This window comes from Delphinus delphis, chromosome 17, assembly GCF_949987515.2.
Source record: "Delphinus delphis chromosome 17, mDelDel1.2, whole genome shotgun sequence".
Classification (NCBI taxonomy): domain Eukaryota; kingdom Metazoa; phylum Chordata; class Mammalia; order Artiodactyla; family Delphinidae; genus Delphinus; species Delphinus delphis.
Genome location: NC_082699.1, coordinates 74,478,148 through 74,497,850, shown reverse-complemented (window position 1 = coordinate 74,497,850; position 19,703 = coordinate 74,478,148). Strand labels below are relative to the sequence as shown.

Here is a 19,703-nt window from a genome sequence, read left to right as displayed (position 1 = left end):
ACAGAGGCTCAGGGCCGACCGGCACTCACCAGTCCGAGAGGCTTGTCTGCTCCCCCACCGGGGCGGGCGGGGCTGGAAGCTGAGGCTCGGGCTTCGGTCGGAGCGCAGAGAGAGGCCTGGGGTTGGCGGCGTGAACACAGCCTGCAGGGGGTTAGTGCGCCGCGGCTGGCCGGGAGGGAGTCCGGGACAAGCCTGGAGCTGCCGAAGAGGTAAGAGACTTTTTCTTCCCTCTTTGTTTCCTGGTGCGCGAGGAGAGGGGATTAAGAGCGCTGCTTAAAGGAGCTCCAGAGACCGGCGCGAGCCGCGGCTAAAAGCACGGACTCCAGAGACGGGCATGAGACGCTAAGGCTGCTGCTGCCGCCACCAAGAAGCCTGTGTGTGAGCACAGGTCACTCTCTACACCTCCCCTCCTGGGAGCCTGTGCAGCCCGCCACTGCCAGGGTCCCGGGATCCAGGGACAACTTCCCCGGGAGAACGCACGGCGCTCCTCAGGCTCGTGCAACGTCATGCCGGCCTCTGCCGCCGCAGACCCGCCCCGCACTCCGTGCCCCTCCCTCCCCCCGGCCTGAGTGAGCCAAAGCCCCCGTATTAGCGGCTCCTTTAACCCCGCCCTGTCTGAGCGAAGACCAGACGCCCTCCAGCGACCTACACGCAGAGGCGGGGCCAGATCCAAAGCTGAGCCCCGGGAGCTGTGCGAACAAAGAGAAAGGGAAATCTCTCCCAGCCGCCTCAGGAGCAGCGGATTAAATCTCCACAATCAACTTGATGTAACTTGCATCTGTGGAATACCTGAATAGACAACGAATCATCCCAAATTGAGGAGCCGTGTGGATGAAAGGCTCTTGGTGCTGCAGCCAGGAGTCAGTGCTGTGCCTCTGAGGTGGGAGAGCCAACTTCAGGACACTGGTCAACAAGAGACCTCCCAGCTCCACATAATATCAAACGGCGAAAATCTCCCAGAGATCTCCATCTCAACACCAGCACCCAGCTTCACTCAACGACCAGCAAGCTACAATGCTGGACAACATATGCCAAACAACTAGCAAAACAGGAGCACAACCCCACCCATTAGCAGAGAGGCTGCCTAAAATCATAATCATTCCCAGACACCCCAAAACACACCACCAGACGTGGACTTGCCCACCAGAAAGACAAGATCCAGCCTCATCCACCAGAACACAGGCACTAGTCCCCTCCACCAGGAAGCCTACACAACCCACTGAACCAACCTTAGCCACTGGGGACAGACATCAAAAACAGCAGGAACTACGAACCTGCAGCCTGCAAAAAGGAGACCCCAAACACAGTAAGATAAGCAAAATGAGAAGACAGAAAAACACACAGCAGATGAAGGAGCAAGATAAAAACGCACCAGACCTAACAAATGAAGAGGAAATAGGCAGTGTACCTGAAAAAGAATTCAGAATAATGATAGTAAAGATGATCCAAAATCTTGGAAATAGACAAAAAGCAAGAAACATTTAACAAGGACCTAGAAGAACTAAAGATGAAACAAACAATGATGAACAACACAATAAATGAAATGAAAAATACTCTAGATGGGATCAATAGCAGAATAACTGAGGCAGAAGAATGGATAAGTGACCTGGAAGATAAAATAGTGGAAATAACTACTGCAGAGCAGAATAAAGAATGAAAAGAACTGAGGACAGTCTCAGAGACCTCTGGGACAATATTAAACGCACCAACATTCGAATTATAAGGGTTCCAGAAGAAGAAGAGAAAAAGAAAGGGACTGAGAAAATATCTGAAGAGATTATAGTTGAAAACTTCCCTAATATGGGAAAGGAAATAGTTGATCAAGTCCAGGAAGCACAGAGAGTCCCATACAGGATAAATCCAAGGAGAAATACACCAAGACACATATTAATCAAACTGTCAAAAATTAAATACAAAGAAAGCATATTAAAAGCAGCAAGGGAAAAACAACTAATAACACACAAGGGAATCCCCATAAGGTTAACAGCTGATCTCTCAGCAGAAACTCTGCAGGCCAGAAGGGAGTGGCAGGACATACTGAAAGTGATGAAGGAGAAAAACCTGCGACCAAGATGACTCTACCCAGCAAGGATCTCATTCAGATTGGATGGAGAAATCAAAACCTTTACAGACAAGCAAATGCTGAGAAAGTTCAGCACCACCAAACCAGCTTTACAACAAATGCTAAAGGAACTTCTCTAGGCAAGAAAGACAAGAGAAGGAAAAGACCTACAATAACGAGCCCAAAACAATTTAGAAAATGGGAATACGAACATACATATCAATAATTACCTTAAATGTAAATGGACTAAATGCTCCCACCAAAAGACACAGATTGGCTGAATGGATACAAAAACAAGACCCATATATGTGCTGTCTACAAGAGACCCACTTCAGACCTAGAGACACATACAGACTGAAACTAAGGGGATGGAAAAAGATATTCCATGCAAATGGAAACCAAAAGAAAGCTGGAGTAGCAATTCTCGTATCAGACAAAATAGACTTTAAAATAAAGACTATTAGAAGAGACAAAGAAGGACACTATATAATGATCAAGGGATCGATCAAAGAAGACAACATAACAATTGTAAATATTTATGCACCCAACATAGGAGCACCTCAATACATAAGGCAAATACTAACAGCCATAAAAGGGGAAATTGACAGTAACACATTCATAGTAGGGGACTTTAACACCCCACTTTCACCAATGGACAGATCATCCAAAATGAAAATAAATAAGGAAACAAGCTTTAAATGATACATTAAACAAGATGGACTTAATTGATATTTATAGGACATTCCATCCAAAAACAACAGAATACACATTTTTCTCAAGTGCTCATGGAACATTCTTCAGGACAGATCATATCTTGGGTCACAAATCAGGCCTTGGTAAATTTAAGAAAATTGAAATTTTATCAAGTATCTTTTCCAACCACAATGCCATGAGACTAGATATCAATTACAGGAAAAGATCTGTAAAAAATACAAACACATGGAGGCTAAACAATACACTACTTAATAACGAAGTGATCACTGAAGAAATCAAAGAGGAAATAAAAAAATACCTAGAAACAAATGACAATGGAGACACAAAGATCCAAAACCTATGGGATGCAGCAAAAGCAGTTCTAACAGGGAAGTTTATAGCAATACAAGCCCACCTTAAGAAACAGGAAATATCTCAAATAAACAACCTAACCTTGCACCTAAAGCAATTAGAAAAAGAAGAACAAAAAACCCCCAAAGTTAGCAGAAGGAAAGAAATCATAAAAATCAGATCAGAAATAAATGAAAAAGAAATGAAGGAAACAATAGCAAAGATCAATAAACTAAAAGCTGGTTCTTTGAGAAGATAAACAAAATTGATAAAACATTACCCAGACTCATCAAGAAAAAAAGGGAGAAGACTCAAATCAATAGAATTAGAAATGAAAAAGGAGAAGTAACTGATACTGCAGAAATACAACAGATCATGAGAGATTACTACAAGCAACTCTATGCCAATAAAATGGACAACCTGGAAGAAATGGACAAATTCTTAGAAATGCACAACCTGCCAAGACTGAATCAGGAAGAAATAGAAAATATGAACAGACCAATCACAAGCACTGAAATTGAAACTGTGATTAAAAATCTTCCAACAAACAAAAGCCCAGGACCAGATGGCTTCACAGGCGAATTCTATCAAACATTTAGAGAAGAGCTATCACCTATCCTTCTCAGACTCCTCCAAAATATAGCAGAGGGAGGAACACTCCCAAATTCATTCTACGAGGCCACCATCACCTTGATACCAAAACCAGACAAGGATGTCCCAAAGAAAGAAAACTACAGGCCAATATCACTGATGAACATAGATGCAAAAATCCTCAACAAAATACTAGCAAACAGAATCCAACAGCACATTAAAAGGATCGTACACCATGATCAAGTGGGGTTTATTCCAGGAATGCAAGGATTCTGCAATATACGCAAATCAATCAATGTGATAAACCATATTAACAAACTGAAGGAGAAAAACCATATGATCATCTGAATAGATGCAGAGAAAGCTTTTGACAAAATTCAACACCCATTGATGATAAAAACCCTGCAGAAAGTAGGCATAGAGGGAACTTTCCTCAACATAATAAAGGCCATATATGACAAGCCCACAGCCAACATCATCCTCAATGGTGAAAAACTGAAAGCATTTCCACTAAGATCAGGAGCAAGACAAGGTTGCCAACTCTTACCACTCTTATTCAATATAGTTTTGGAAGTTTTAGCCACAGCAATCAGAGAAGAAAAGGAAATAAAAGGAATCCAAATCGGAAAAGAAGAAGTAAAGCTGTCACTGTTTGCAGATGACATGATACTATACATAGAGAATCCTAAAGATGCTACCAGAAAACTACTAGAGCTAATCAATGAATTTGGTAAAGTAGCAGGATACAAAATTAATGCACAGAAATCTCTGGCATTCCTATACACTAACAATGAAAAATCTGAAAGTGAAATCAAGAAAACACTCCCATTTACCACTGCAACAAAAATAATAAAATATCTAGGAATAAACCTACCTAAGGAGACAAAAGACCTGTATGCAGAAAATTATAAGACACTGATGAAAGAAATTAAAGATGATACAAATAGATGGAGAGATATACCATGTTCTTGGATTGGAAGAATCAACATTGTGAAAATGACTCTACTACCCAAAGCAATCTACAGATTCAATGCAATCCCTATCAAACTACCACTGGCATTTTTCACAGAACTAGAACAAAAAAATTTCACAATTTATATGGAAACACAAAAGACCCCGAATAGCCAAAGCAATCTTGAGAACGAAAAACAGAGATGGAGGAATCAGGCTCCCTGACTTCAGACTATACTACAAAGCTACAGTAATCAAGACAGTATGGTACTGGCAGAAAAACAGATCAATGGAACAGGATAGAAAGCCCAGAGATAAACCCACGCACATATGGTCACCTTATCTTTGATAAAGGAGGCAGGAATGTACAGTGGAGAAAGGACAGCCTCTTCAATAAATGGTGCTGGGAAAACTGTACAGTACATGTAAAAGTATGAGATTAGATCACTCCCTAACACCATACACAAAAATAAGCTCAAAATGGATTAAAGACCTAAATGTAAGGTCAGAAACTATCAAACTCTTAGAGAAAAACATAGGCAGAACACTCTATGACATAAATCACAGCAAGATCCTTTTTGACCCACCTCCTAGAGAAATGGAAATAAAAACAAAAATAAACAAATGGAACCTAATGAAACTTCAAAGCTTTTGCACAGCAGAGGAAACCATAAACAAGACCAAAAGACAACCCTCAGAATGGGAGAAAATATTTGCAAATGAAGCAACTGACAAAGGATTAATTTCCAAAATTTACAAGCAGCTCAATAACAAAAAAACAAACCACCCAATCCAAAAATGGGCATAAGACCTAAATAGACATTTCTCCAAAGAAGATATACAGACTGCCAACAAACACATGAAAGAATGCTCAACATCATTAATCATTAGAGAAATGCAAATCAAAACTATAATGAGATATCATCTCACACCAGTCAGAATGGCCACCATCAAAAAATCTAGAAACAATAAATGCTGGAGACGGTGTGGAGAAAAGGGAACACTCCTGCACTGCTTGTGGGAATGTGAATTGGTACAGCCACTATGGAGAACAGTATGGAGGTTCCTTAAAAAACTACAAATAGAACTACCATATGACCCAGCAATCCCACTACTGGGCATATACCCTGAGAAAACCATAATTCAAAAAGAGTCATGTACCAAAATGTTCATTGCAGCTCTATTTACAATAGCCCGGAGATGGAAACAACCTAAGTGCCCATCATCGGATGAATGGATAAAGAAGATGTGGCACATATATACAATGGGATATTACTCAGCCATAAAAAAAACGAAATTGAGCTATTTGTAGTGAGGTGGATGGACCTAGAGTCTGTCATACAGAGTGAAGTCAGAAAGAGAAAGACAAATACCGTATGCTAACACATATATATGGAATTTAAGAAAAAAAATGTCATGAAGAACCTAGGGGTAAGACAGGAAAAAAGACACAGACCTACTGGAGAACGGACTTGAGGATATGGAGAGGGGGAAGGGTGAGCTGTGACAAAGCGAGAGAGAGGCATGGACATATATACACTACCAAACACAAGGTAGATAGCTAGTGGGAAGCAGCCACATAGCACAGGGATATCCGCTCGGTGCTCTGTGACTGCCTGGAGGGGTGGGATAGGGAGGGTGGGAGGGAGGGAGACGCAAGAGCAAAGAGATATGGGAACATATATATATATATATATATATATATATATATATATGTATAACTGATTCACTTTGTTACAAAGCAGAAACTAACACACCATTGTAAAGCAATTATACCCCAATAAAGATGTTTAAAAAATGATTAAATATGTAAGTGAACATAAAAATCCAAAAGGGAAAGGGAAATTCCAGGTGCTAGAAACCAATGGTATTAGTTCCTGAGCTGCTCCTGAAGTCTTTGGAGCCTAGAGATACACATTAGACAGACATTCCAGGGGCCTAAGGGATGTTAGCCCCATAGAAGGGAAGAAGGTTTGCTATTTGGCCAGGTTATCCAGAGAGTTTGAAATGAGTATCCAGAGATTTTGAAATGGGTTTCCTGTGTTGATTCAGGACCTGAGAAAACCAAATGCCTAAGTGAAGGAGGGACCAGAGAAATACTGTTCAACAGCCAAGGAAAGAGGCAAAGAAGATTGTCTCTAGCCAGAGCTCTAGCTGAGAGGAAAGAATAAGGAAGGTCATTCATTCATGAGAAACTGTTAAACACCCAAGCCTGCGTGGAGTGCTGCTTTTGCTCTATCTGAAATGCTCAGTGATCTCTAAACCAATAAATGAACGAACTAACTTATCTCAAACCTGGAACACCCGTGGAACACCCAGGGGAAGGAAATTCAAAAGTTTTCTGAGCCCATTTCCAAAATCTAAGATTCTCCCATAAATACCCCAAATAAACATATCCCTTATGAGAATGTTAACTCTGATATCAATATTTGGACACCAGCTTTCTTTTAATATAGGCAAGACAGATACTAATTAAGTGAATGCAGAAAGCATTAATATGGAGAAAGGTGACCTTTATAAATGATAAAATGAATAATTCACCAGAAAGATAATATAATCCTGGACCTATGAGTACTTAGAAACACAGATGCTAGAAGTTAAAGTAGAAAGGACATTTGATTAACTAAAGAATACTAAATAGAAAGATGTTAACACACCTCGGTAAGAAAATTATAAATCAAGCAAAGAAAAAATACTGAGGATACAGAAAAGAGACTGACAAATGTTTTCTGTGAAAATATTTCTGTAAATATTTTATAACTTGCAGACCACATACAGCTCTCTCTCCCTCTCTCTCTCTCTCTGTCTCTCTCTCTCTTTCATATACCAAATCCCTCAAAGATGTAAAAATTAATCTTTCAGAGATGGTCTTAAAGACAGCGGTAAGCGTGAGGGAATGCCTTCCCAGCGGGCAGAGCTTCAGATGGCGCTCATGGTCATCCAATTTGTATGGAAAAAGTAGTAGCCCAAATGCAGATTAAATAAGGAGTCAGGGGCAGCAGCGAATGCTCTGGCTGCCTGTTCAGGGGCTTCAAGAGAAACTATTAGAATATTGATAATGAGGAGGTCTGGGATTGGAGGGGTAATGAAGTCTCAAGTTCTTAGTATCCCATATTAACGTCCATCAAAGAGCACTTTCCATGGAAGAGGCACCCGCCCAGTACCAAAAGGACCCAGCCATCTGATGTCAGCTGCCCTCTGTCACTGAGTACCCAAGTGCTACCACGACAGGCACATGGGTGGAGTGGCTACAGTGGCAGAGATGGAAGCTATTCGCCAGCCCTATAACAAAGAAAGGCTCACCAAGGTTGATCTATTGCCACTACCAAGTGTTAAACCCCCCACCAGCAGAAACCAATGCGGAACTCTCAATGGGACACAATTTCTCAGAGAGGCCCTGAAGCCACTGGTGACAATCGAACACGCAAGGCCCCTTCTACTCTGAAAGGACCAGCAGTTTGTTCTCACAGTAGTGGACACATACTCCAGGTACAGATCTGCTTTCCCTAGTCTCAAGGGATTACGGAGCATTTGATCCACAATCAAAAGGCTCCAATCATGTGAATCCAGGGAGTTCACCTCACAGAAAAGATGCTGAGGGGGGCGAGTGCATAGGTATGGGATCCTCCGGGTGTAGCACACCACACGACCTAAAAGCTTCTGACTTGGTAGAATGTTGACCTGGCTTGATGAAGCACAACTGCAAACAACAGTTTGGAGACACTACCTGAGGAGCAGTGGGTGCTGTCCTCCAGGAACCAGTCTATGCTTTGAACCAAAAATCTTAATATGGCACTGTGCTCCCCATTGGAAGCACGTATGGTCAGGGAGTCTAGGGGTATACATGGCACTCACAAAAGAAGCATATGTTTCCCATCCTTGTATCTATGGGCTCTTCAAGTTAGATATCCTGGTCCCCAAATACATATGGAGAAGGACATTTAGCAGACAAGGGATGGACCATAGTAGACATGGCTCTGTGCTGTCCTAATCCCTTTTCAAAAAAAGACTTGCTGCCCATCTATAGGGAGTATAGCCCAGAGACAGCCACCGATAACTTCCCAGCATTTAACTAAATATCTGTTCCTTTGTCTTCTATACATGTATTTTTCAAATCTAATCTATATAATTTATACATGATTGAATATTGTTTTATAATATTTTGTACTTCACAATAGATTGTATATATTTTACAATATGACATTCGTGGCTACATCAAATTCTATCAGCCAAATACCATAATATATTTCTCTGATTTTGATATTTATTTTAATTGTATTTTCCTTCTCTGTGTGGAGCAAGTCCAGTTTCCCCTACAAATGGCAAGCAGGAATTCCTAGGATATGCTGTGAGAGGACTTACACCCATGAAGATCCTTACCAACAGCCATGTTGTAGAGTACTGTTAAAATTTTAGGGATGATATAAAGATAATAAGGAAATTTAGATACCATGACAGATAACAGTTACAAGGGCAGGGTGGGAGGAGGGTAGTTAGTGAACAGGATGTAATTGGGGAGGGGCCCACAGGGCCTTCTAACGTACTGGTGATATTATTTTCTTAATACATGCCGAGTACTCAGAGGTTCATTTTTAAAGTAGTCTTTATTTGTGATCTATTTCATAATAAAAAAATTTTTAAGTAAAAAAAATGTTAGGGATGATACATTGAAGACAGAGTAAACTTATTACATTGTTTATAATTTTTCCTCAGCACTTTCTTGACTTATGAATTTAAACACCACCTGCTATTCTTGGATCTCCTTTCGCCCCGAGAGAGAGTCCAGCCCCAGGCAAGATGAGCCAGAGCAGGTGGGGCCTTTGCAAAGCCAATCTCTGGTGGCCTATTTCCCCATCCTAATTATTGGTATAGAAGCAACTGCACAGCATGAGGAAAAAAATAAAGCTTACATAATTCTGCCTTTAATTTATGCTTGCGATAAGTTAAGCTTGCGCCTAACTACCTGTGCCAGACACAAAGTCGTAACAGGAGGAGCGCGACGGTGCATTTCGAAAACTAGCCTTGACTGAGATTGTCGATGTAACGGTAGTTTGCGCATCACCGAGGAACGACTATTAGGACTTTATATATACATATAAAATCTGTGACTTTTCCTGTGTGTGTTTCTATTTGTTTCTCTGACTCAAAACACATAAATGGCGTGCCTGAGTCAGTGACCCTGAGCGTGACACTCACGTAAGCAGAAGGGAAGATCTCTGCAGACCTCAAGGAGCACAGCCATCCCTTCACCTGCAAGTCAAGCCTCCTCCGATGAGACCACAGAGGCTGCTGCGGTGGGAGCCACACACTTCTCTCCAGAGCTGACTCACTCTCAGCTTGGTCATCTGAAACGCAGACACCGTGTATCTGTCTTTTAGGGACAACCTCTGAAGGTGATGTGACAACTGTATATACCACCTAGTAAAGTGGAGAATGTAGAAATCATGGCAAACTCTATGGCAAAATGTTCAATTTCCTGAGGTCCTGAAAGATATTACTGTAAATCTACAATACGCCCCTTAACAGCTACCTCAGCGTGGATAAATCACTTAACCTTTCTAGTCCTTAGCTTCCCATCTTACACCTGGGAGAAATGATGTGTGTCTGTGAGGATGATATAGGATAATTCATAGAAAGTGCTTACTGGTGCATAAGACAGTTTTGGTACTGGGTTTGCTGGAGCTTCAGATAAGTTGTCACGTATATACAGAAAGACAATACACTTAAAAATTTCTTAATGGAATCCTCACATGTGATCTTACTCATTTTACACATGTAAGAAAATAAAGACTAAAGAAATCTGTGACTTGGCCAACCTCACATAGCTGGTAATGGGGTGAAACTTGGGCTCAGTCTTCTGAATGAAATGCAGAAACTGCCCCTGTACTCATCCTGGAAGAGCCTACAACACACCAAGAAGACTTGTTTCCTCAACTCCTCCATAGAATCTGAAAAACTGTGACAAATACCAACAGCACTGCGTCGCTTACATTAAGTTGTTTTTTCCTTGAAAAATTTTAACGATAACAAGAGTGAACCCAGTCTATAGGACAAAGTATATTCTGCCCAAACTTGTGATTAATGGAGGTGTTCAACAAATATTTATTAGTACCGTCCACATACCACTTAACCATATATTGAATACGAGTGTTGTCCACCTACACACACAAATGTAGTAAGAGTTTGTCTATATAGGCTTTAATAAATATTAGGTCAAATCTTTGTTTTTTTTGTGTTTGTTTGTTTTGCGGCACGCGGGCCTGTCACTGTTGTGGCCTCTCCCGTTGCGGAGCACAGGCTCTGGCAGCGCAGGCTCAGCGGCCATGGCTCACGGGCCCAGCCGCTCCGCGGCATGTGGGATCTTCCCGGACCGGGGCACGAACCCACGTCCCCTGCATCGGCAGGCGGACTCGCAACCACTGCACCACCAGGGAAGCCTCAAATCTTTGTTCTTTAAAAGTAATATATAAGAGTCACCTAACTGTGGGTCTCATACTATTTACCAGTTTCACCTCACTGTGACACTGATTATGTCCTTAGAATGGTAAAGGCAGTATTGGGTCTGTGTAATCCAATACTAATATTATACTTATTTACAGTGCACATAAGTTGGGCTTAGCATTAAATAAAATGCTAGTTTTTGAGGATACATTTCCTCAAACGTTAGCCTTTAAAGGAATCGTGCCTTGATTACCCAGAATTTATAAACAGTCTACCTAGGTCTTTAGTTATTTTTGTCCCAAATAGCTATTTTGTGAATCCATGAAAATGACAAAATTCAACAAGTGTGGCTCTCTTTGAATGGAAAAACATCACAATACCCTCTATGAAATGCTATGTAACTGTAGTGGGAGGAATTTAATTACCGTCCCCGGGTTTTCAAGGAAAAAAAAAATCATTTTCCTGGCTGACTACTGCCCAGAATGCACACCCCATAACTAACATACCTTTTCATTTTGTTGATTTCCTATCTGCTGCCTTCAAGTATTTTTCCTCCTCTCATCTCATCTTCTACCTCTAGCCTCCCCATCCTACCCAGCCCAACTGTAGCAGACAGAGTGTAAAGTCACACAGAATCATAAAATGAGTTCTTTCTCAGGATCCACTTTGCAATCAGTTTGTGTCTACTCCATGGGAGTTAAATTGAAAACATAGAAGAATGAAATTGCATTGTTCTTGCTTTTCATTTCTTGTAGCTAATACATATTTTGCTATAAAAATTCAAAGATACATATGTGAGTAAATAGGAATCATCTCTGAATTATGCATCGGGTATGCATTTCTATAGAAAAATACTGATAGAGTTATTTATTATTACAAAGGAGCAAATTTTTCATATATAATATAAAAAATAAACACTGAAAATGTGAGAACAAGGACAGGCTAGGTGTATGTAAATATACAGGTACATATATTGCTTCAGTCATTTAATAAGCAAGACGGCTTCTATGTTAAGCAGGGCTAGGTGTGGGATATAGAGATGAAGAGACACAGTCCCTGCCCTTAAGAAGCTCACTTTCAGGAAGGGAGATAAGCACAAAAATGGACACATACAAGATATACACTATTTTAAGGGTTATCTCAGAGTGTCTGCAAATACATCGGGGCCCCCAAGTTTCTTGGCAGTATTAGACCAGTTCATGTCTGAGGTCAAACAGGTAATCAGTAGGAAATTCATCGCCCATTCTATAATTGTCAAACGGATGGGCTGGAGTAGCAATCCTCTCTCAAGAGGGTAATTTGCAAGATGCTTGGAGGAAAATTGTTAAGATTTTAAAAAGAGTCAGACAATAACTATCTTCTGAAAAAGATGAGGAATATGACAAAATAGCTTAGGGTGGGGATACTATTTTGTAATCAGCCTTCTGTTTATAAACAATCCTAGTCAAGAAAATAAAACAGCAACTTTTCCTGTTTCTCTCAGACTTTTCCTTTGCATTTCTTTTTCCACTGAACAATCCAAACAACCGAGAAATGAAGGAAAACACAAACACTTGCAGACAGACAGACAGACACACACACACACACACACACACACACCATTTCATCATACACGTTGTCCTCAGGCATGAGAAGCCTTTAACGTTATGCGGTTTCCCTAAAGTCATGTTGGATAAAGATCTTGATGTGTTGCAGAAGGGCGTTGTAGGGGGAAGGTTGAGAAAACCGCTTGGGGAGACAGGAAGGAACATTAGGGCACACGTCGCTCGGGTGTGTGTTAACGTGTGTGTGCGGGCAACTCATAGGGACCGATGTTTAGCGGGTTGTTCTATAAAAGAGAAAATCTTTACCGGATTGAAGCTAATCCCTTAATCCCTTCCATTTGTACAGCAATTTACAGTTCTTCAAGCACTTTTCCAACCATTATCACATTTAATCTTCACAAGTGCCACGAAAGAACAGGGAAAGGGATTAATCAGTCCTCCTAATGCAAACAGGAGAGGGTGTGATTTGGCCAAGGTCACAGACAGTGAGGGGCAGAGCTGGCTGAAACTTTGAGTGATTCTTTTTCTTTTTAGGCATGGCCCCTCTTTTTTACTTTTTTAAAGCCTTGAGGTAGATATTAATTTGGGCCATGGGAAGAAGTAAGTAAACAAATGACAGTTTTATGTTTACACCAAGCTTTCATACCAGGTGAAAACTGACTCCTCCTAAAGTCCTGCCTGGTCTCCTAAACTCAGTCAGAAGATTCTAGAAGCAGGACCCAAGGACCTCTGCTAGCCCCAAACAGTGTGTTTTCACTCTGCGGTGAGAAAAGGGTTTGTGCCTGAGTGCGATCAGTTGCACACTGCAGGTGGCAAGTGTTTTCTTGGCAAGGCTCTGCTGATCCAGGAGGGGGTGTGTGTCATGGATGCGGACGCAGACGCATGCTCCCGTCACAGCCCCGGAACCAGCAGCTGGAGGACAAGCCTTTTGAGCAGCATGGCTCTCGACTAATGAAACTAATGACACTGAATCAATGAAACTAATGAAATTCCCTAGTGTGGGATTTCGCAGTGCCCTTTCTCCTGGTAACAACTTGAGTTCCCATGGAGAACTCTGGACTTGGGGAGCTTCCTATTCACATCTTGCTCATAACTTCCCTATCTCCCCCACCCTCTCAAGTGGAATAAGCGCCCATTTACTCAGCCACACTCTTCTGAGCCCCTGCTTCTTGCCAGCTGTGGACTACAGGCTGGTGAAGTCTATCGACACGGAAACAAGCATTAATGGAAGAAAGTGTGAAGGGCTGTGACTGAGGTAGGTACGGGGGCTCTGGAAAGACCAGGCAGGAGTCCGTAAACCAGGGTAGTGAGGGAAGAACTTGAGAAAAGGAGCCCGAGAGCAAGTAATGACTGTACTGAGCCAGATGAGTGCTAGTAATTTACCAGGCAGACAGTGGAGGGAAGTGAATATCCCATAGAAGAAATAGTGCATAGAAAATCACAAGGGCGAAATACAATGTGCTCACAGAACTGCGAGGAGAGGGGCATAGCACAAGCAGGAGGATCCTGACCATAAAGGATCATAAAGGATCTTTTATGCCAAAGTAAGAGGCTTAGTTTTTATCCTGTGGGCAGTGGTAAGCTACTGATGGCATTTATGCAGGGTCATGGAGGAATAAGTTCAAAGTTTTTAGAGACTGTCACTCTGGAAACTATAAGATTGTTGGAGGAGGCTGGTATAGGAAGCAAGGAAATTAACAGATTTTTGCAGTAACCCGGGAGGGCAGGCCTAGCCAGGACAGAGACAGTGGAAATTTGGGAAAGAAGATTAAAATTTTCAAGAGGTTGATCTCGACACTTAACGATAACATTGGGGTGAAGGGTGTTGAGAGGGAGAGAGGTATGCAGGGCCATGGTGTCCTTGGTTTGTGCTACGTGTAGAACCCTAATGTACTGGTCCCCAGCCCAGCACTCATTTCTCTATGTAACAAAGCAGGTTGCATGTGAATGTCAGGACCCACCTGCCACTGTCCTTGACCTCTGCCCTGCACTGGCCAGGTTCTGCATAGTGACCAAATCAGGTCAGTGACGTGGCCTATCACGCATGACCCTCTGTACTTGCTCACAACATGCTCACCCACGGATCTGGGGTCCCAAGCAGCTTCCAGATCCTGGGCTCCGTCTCATGGTCCCCATCTCATCCTGCCCTCTCAGACCCCGGTGGCTTCTGTTCTCTCTGCCTTCTGACTCTGCCTGTACTCGGTGACCCCAGGTGGGATAACCCATTCTTCCTGCCTGCTTTGAACTGCCTCAGATGAGATGTCCTATCTAGCTGGCACTCAGGATCCAGAGGTGCCCACTTCCAGCCCACCAGCCGGCCTCCCAGACTCGACTGAGTGACTCTGGCCAGAACTGTGCACAGTGTTAAGGTCCCAAAGGGCCTGTGTTTGCTCCATCTTCCCTGAAGACTAGGGGATGGTCACTTCTCTTGGAGACCACGTAGCTCAGAGGGAAGTTTTCAGGACCTAATCTGCTCAGCTGCCCCGGCAGAGCCCGCAACCCATCCCTGCTCCGGAGGTGTCCGTGAGCCCTGTGGGTAAAGGGAGAGTGGTGCTCACATCCAAGTACCTGGGCCCCATGGATGAAGCACCAGAGGGCAGAATAATAACATCTGTATCACATGTTGTCTCACCGAATCCTCACAACAAATGTGGTTTGCTCAACATGCAACAGATATGTGCTTTGCACCTGCTACGTACCAGATACTGTTTAAGGAGTTGAAGATTCAGAGGAGAGAGGACGAAAAGGTTCCTTCTGGTCATGAAATTAAAATTTTAGTGGAGGGGAGATGGACATGAACAAACAAAGAGTTCAGTTAGTGCTAAGTTCTATGAAGAAAATAAAACAGCCTAAAGAGATAAAGGGTTTTGGCAATTTTGGGTCTTTTATGGTTCCACATTAAATTTTAGGATTATTTCTTCTAGTTCTGTGAAAAACATCACGGGTAATTTGACACGGATCACGTTAAATCTGTAGATTGCCAAGGGGGAGGGGAGGTAGGGGCGTCTGGGGTGAGCAGGTGCAAACTATTATATACAGAATGGATACACAACAAGGGCTTACTGTAGAGCACAGAGAACTATATTCAGTATCCTGTGATAAACCATAATGGAAAAGAATATATATATATATATAAACTGTATCACTTTGCTGTATGACAGAAATCAACACAACATTGTAAATCAACTATACTTCAATTTAAAAAAGGAGCGATAAAGGGCAATGGGGGAGAGTGGTTAGGGAAGGCCTCGCTGAGCAGGGGCATTTAAGTTGAGACAGGAATGTACCAGGGGTCGCCCTGCTTCCTGAGACGGTCAGTAGGAAAAGCCTGTTAGCCAGAGAGGGCAGCTGATGCAGACACTCCAAGGTGATAACAAGCTTAGCTAAATGCAAGGACCCCGTGGTAAATTTGTCTTGGACAGCCACGTAGAAGCTAGATCTTGTTTCCAAAATTCTGTTCTGGAAGAACATTACTGCTTCTTCATTTCCCAGTCGATGCCTCTCTTTTTATTCTTTATAGAGAAACATTTTGGCACATTAGAAAGAACCCAGGCTTTGGAGGAAGACATACTTACGTTTGACTATCAACTTGATCTCTCTTTATCTCCATCAACTTAGTCAAACTACTGAAAATCTCTCAGCTTCAGTCTCCTCATCTGTGTAATAAGGATGAAAAGCTCAACTTTAGAGATTTAGAGTGAGACCCAAATGAGATAAACATTCATTAAAATTTGGTAAGTTTTCTGAGACATAATGTTCACCTAATAAATATTGGTTATTCCCCTTCCTCATTAAAGAGGCTGAAGACTATTATAAACAAAAGTATTATTAGAGCTCTTATTAACTTCATAACCCTCTTGCTTCCAATTAAGGGAAATACCTTTTATTAGTGTCATAGAGTATGAATAGAAATTTGAATATCACAATATGCGAACCTCTATTAAACGTATTTAAATGTGTAAATTAAAAACAAACACATCTCAATGTGTGAGTAGTCTGCTAAAATATACCCATTTCCATGGGCCTTGAGGATTAATAATGGCAACAAATAGAGAAAAAAAAATCAAGATTAATCCAAGGCAAATTGGTCAAGGGAGCATTCCACTTCATTTATCTAAAGAAACAATAAAAGGACCTGCCATTCTTGGAATGATCATTATGTGCTTTGAGCACGTTATACCTCAAATCATTAAAATAACCCTGAAAGTTAAGTATTTTTTTGGGACTCCAGCCATTGCAAATGACAGGATCTCAAATCTAACTCACAAAAAGAGACGATTTTGTGAAGTCCTAACTGTGAAGTATAAGGTTGGGACCAAAACCAGGCATGGCTGGATTCAGAAGCTCAAGTGAGGCTTTGAATTTGACGTTAGTGTTTGTTTCCCTTTCAATATTTCTGCCTTTTATCCTTCTGTGTTGGCTTTGTCATTAGGCAAGCTCTTTCCAGGAGAAGAAGCATCATCACTGGATTCCCAAGACCCTCAAGACTCATAATCCAAAATTAAAGAGTTCTTTTCTTTTCCAGTGTCCATAGACCAATCTCAAGGAGGACACTGAGTCATAGCCCTGCTTAGAGCAGGTGACTTTATTTTAACACTTTCTCATGGTCAGGGTGATGAGCTCATTCTCTACTGTGGTAAGGATGGCATCTAAGGGTGGGAAGGAAGTAGGGTCATGATCAGGACAAAATGGAGATGGTAGGAGTGCTGTCAAAGGAAGGATGTGAAACAAATATACACAATATACTATATTGCATTCTTAATTTGCATATGAGAAAACTGAGGCTTGGATATTTAAATCAATGAATAAACAAAATCTTGCCCAAATCACACAGCTAATCAATGGCAGAACAAAACTTCAAAATGATAACCGATTCTAAAGTCTGAGATCTTCCAGTTTGCCACTTGCTTCTCTAACCCTCCATTAGTGCAAAGGCATATCCACTGGGTATTTCAACAAGGAAGACAAGATCACTGTATTGTACTTGCAAGGTCCAGTTTCTAAGGGGCATTTTTATGCTTCCTCTCAGTTTTGTCCTATCTTTGGTGTATGTGTGTGTGTGTGTGTGTGTATATATATATATATATATATATATACACAGATTAGATTATTATCTAATATATATATTAGATTATTCTAACATGTGCCTTCTTTGTGCTATCTCAGATTTTCTAAATGTAATCTACTAAACAATAAGATTATCAGGAAAAAAAAGTTAATTGAAAAGACTCAAGTCATGCACAGTTAAACTTCATAAGTCTTGGATTTTGGCCTGGGATTATTTTCCAGTCAAGTCGACAGAGCTGTACAGAGGGAGAAGGTTTGCTTTGCAAACGTCTCTCTCACAGCGCATTTATGTCCTTCCATTATCATTATGTGTCTGTGATTCTTTCCCTCTACCGCCACCCTCACTGTATTATCAGGACTTAGTACTAGGGGTGTTTATTTAGTTTACAAGTCTGGTGTGTAACACAGGACTTGGCTTAAAATCTCTGCCAAACTGTCTGCTGAGTGAATAGGTGTATTCATGTACTACTGGAAGAGAGAAGCAAGAGATGTATACCTCTGTTCAGCGTACTAATGTCAAAATGTACTATTACAAGAGAAAACAACAACAAAAGAAACAGAATGAGTATGAAACTGCAAAGAATAAGTCAGACACAATTATTTTAAAGCTTTGGGGGTTTCCCTCAATATGGGTAGGAAGGAGAGAGAGCCGTGCCAGTGAAGACCTGTCTCTGACAAAGGCAGAAGTCATGCAGTTACATAAAGATAAGTGATTGGTTTAAAAAATTACCTGTCATCTGCTCTGGACTGACTGATTACAGTAGAGTTGGTGCTGCCGATGGCTGAGCCCAAAGTCCATTTGTTGAGTCCAGAGAGCACAGTCAATGAGTTTATCAGTCTGTTTTTCTGCTGTTTCTGGGCAACTTAATGAAAGTCTTGGGTTTCTTGTTCCAGGGTTCTGACCACTTGGCCTACGCCTGTGTGAGTAATACTCCTTTGAAGTAATCATCTTCTTTACATCTACTTTACATCTTTGAAGTAATCACCTGAGGGAGAACAGAAGTGTTGGCTACCCAGCCCAAAGGGAGAGGGACGGGTCAAAGCAGCCTTCCAGAAAAGGGGACACCGGTTCTTCCCTTTTGTCAGTTCTTTATTTTATTGAACATCCAGAAGTGGCTAAAATACGGCTACAAATGTTGGTTTAAATAATACTGGCTTCCAAATGACGGAAAGGATCCTCAGGCACCATTGGATAAGGATTTACGTATGAAGTACCTGTAGTACCATTAGGAAATCTTATGAAGATTTGACATTCATCGTCATCGACATTCATCGATGCTCAGTGATGGTCTCTGATCCCAGTTGACCTGACACTTGCTTCTCTTGCCTTTGAGAGTGTTGCTCTAGGCATCTTTAGACCTACACACCTTCTTCTCTTGGGCATATGCTATCTATCTCTCCACGAAGGCACATCTTTCCAACATAAGCAACTGAAATTTCAGTGGGAAAGCAAAAGAGGTGTGAAACAATTCTCCTTTTGGACCTTGCAGGTTTAATAAGGAATCTATCATCTCCCCAGCTTCCAGACTCTATGTTTCCAGAGAAGAAACCAGATATGAGGATGTCTCCTTAGGTATTTTGTTCACATCTTCAAGAGAATAAGATACAGTTTTATCAGAACAAGAGATATGAAGCACAGAGCACTGGTACAGGTGCATGAACTGCTAAGAGTTAAGAGCATAGGTTGGGTGTCAGCAAAAAAAAGTTCACCCTCTGGCAATGTCAATCACTGTGAACTTGGCTAGGTTACTTAACCTGCCTGATACCGTTTCCTCATCTGTAAAATGGATATTGTCTTGGTGTCTACCTCATAGCCTGAGAATTAAACCTGAAAGTGTATGGTGAGGAGAGCTTTTGTCCACAGTTTTTCTTATATAAACATTCGTCTCAATTCTGGGAATTTATCCTTAGAGCAAGTTAAGCGTGGTTCTTGTTTGAAAAATTGGAGGAGGCTCTCATGATCAAAGAGGGAAGGCAGCCTCAACAGGAGAAGAAAGATTGTT

The 19,703-nt window shown here is 41.6% G+C and overlaps 1 long non-coding RNA gene across 1 annotated transcript in view; it reads right to left on the bottom strand.

Moving 5' to 3' along the window:
* The window catches only part of LOC132440393 (uncharacterized), a 34,120-nt gene extending 15,485 nt beyond the window's left edge, over positions 1-18,635 (bottom strand). Inside the window, exons 1-2 of the long non-coding RNA XR_009522565.1 lie at positions 18,431-18,635; positions 16,209-16,289 (exon numbers count right to left, since the gene is read on the bottom strand). This is a non-coding gene — a long non-coding RNA (uncharacterized lncRNA). The remainder of the gene's footprint in view (positions 1-16,208; positions 16,290-18,430) is intronic.
* Between the last annotated feature and the right edge of the window lie 1,068 nt (positions 18,636-19,703).